We start from the raw sequence: 1,906 nt of genomic DNA on the forward strand, positions 1-1,906 counted from the left end.
GCAAGGGAAGGAAGTTCCTTTCCAACTCCCTCACGTGATCGACTCATATGCTGAAGCACGAGATCTGATTGCTCATAACTTGTGTCACCCTAAGTGCAATGGCCCATGAAATTATGCAGACAAAACTTTTAATATCAGCTCTCTCAGCAGACTTTGGTAGTTGACCACGAGAACGAGCATGACTCATTCTTTATCTGTTTCAAATTTGTGAGGGTTTCATGCTTGCCTTCTTATATTGCCCCCAAGCGAAGTGGCAAAAAGTGACATTTCTGTAGTGCTCACATAGCCTAAGCCAGGCCTCTCTACCCCTTTTCAAAGTTTTCCTTTCCCTTTGCTCCTTCGTTATAGTTTGTTCCTCTGCTTCTATCTCTAAACCTTTTTTTAGCTGTAGCTCATGTTTTATAGCATATGCCTATATGTATATGTATACATATACATACAGATTTAAATGTGTTAGTGTATTTTGTGCATGGCCAGTGCTGCTCTTTGGCCATGTCCCTTCCTCCTGGGTCAGCAGTACTGTCCTTTTCAGCTCTCAAATGGCTCAGATATCACTGTACCTGTTTTGTTCCATTTCTTCCTTTTTCAGGGGGGGATGATGGTGAACATGAATTCTTCCTTGACTCTTACACTGCCTCTAAAAATGTAACCAAGATATCATGGTAGAAATACGGAAATGAATGTAATTGTCAACATATTAAGGAAGCTCAGAGCTAAAGGAAACTAATGGGGTAGTTTTCGCTCCATAATCCTGGGAGGGTGTGAGATGAGTTTTCCTCTTCCATGTGATAACACCTCCTTTCCTGTGTAGATGCAGAAGTCAAAGTCTTCCTGGAGGTGCTCATTTCCAGAAACCTGAGAGTGGAAACGCCCTTGGAAAGTGAAGAAGCCGTTCAGAAATCACATTTCCCAGCTGGGAGTGCACGCTGTATAAAATACTCCAGTATAATAAAACCAGGTAATGAAAGTGCCACATTGGGCTGCCTCTTTTTGATGTTGAGCAATTGCCTAATAAATGGTGCCATAAACCAGCGTTCTAATGTGGGGTTTTATGCCTTCTGCATGGCTTAATTCTCATTAATTATCAACCTAAGCTCTTCAGTTGCAGAGGAGCTGGTATCTGGCAGGAAAGGCGGCCAGGAAGTCCTGACTGCTGTGTCCTGCCGTCCCTATCTCGACAGTCCCTGTGCCTGAGGCAGGCGATGCGGAGAAGGGCTGTTCATGCCTCTTTGCAAAGGGATCGCAAGGGCTCCCTGTCCTGCTTTGGTCTCTCCTGCCTGCTCTGGATGTGAGTGCCCCTGGGCCAAGCACTGTGCTGACCTGACCGTTGCTGTTGCCCTGTAACCCAGGAGGCTCCTTCCATGTTGCCCTCAGGCTCATCCATCCCTGCGTGGCTGAACTTGGCTCACTTTTTCCCCATTTTTAATCTATGGAGGATGTTGCCACCTGTGCCAGATCAGTACCTTCCAAATGATTACAAATGATGCCCTACAGACCCTAGGGCTGGTACATGCTAAAACAAGGTAGGTGAATAGGTGAAAAGAGAAATTAGGTGAGAGCGAGGAGAAAGAAGAGCTAGTGTCCATGCCAAGGATAATGTATTGTCTCTGCCTAGCTAAGCACAGAGCTCCACATCTGCTTTTTTTTTCATCCACAACTATGGGCAATGGAAGAAATATTAAACTGTTGTATTAAACCATATTAAACTGCTCTTTCATTAAGTACTACATGATTTGCTTTTTCAGTGTGCAAACAAGACTGAATCAAAAGGAAATAATTTTGTGGAGGCTGATTTGCTTATCAGAGAAATTGGCTTGCTCTACCTTTATATGAGCTTGTGATTTATTGCGTTTAGCAGATAGTAAGTTGAAGCTACTTAAAGCAGTTGGACAAAGAAATCCCCAGC

The sequence above is a fragment of the Struthio camelus genome, chromosome W (genome assembly GCF_040807025.1).
Source record: "Struthio camelus isolate bStrCam1 chromosome W, bStrCam1.hap1, whole genome shotgun sequence".
Classification (NCBI taxonomy): Eukaryota; Metazoa; Chordata; class Aves; order Struthioniformes; family Struthionidae; genus Struthio; species Struthio camelus.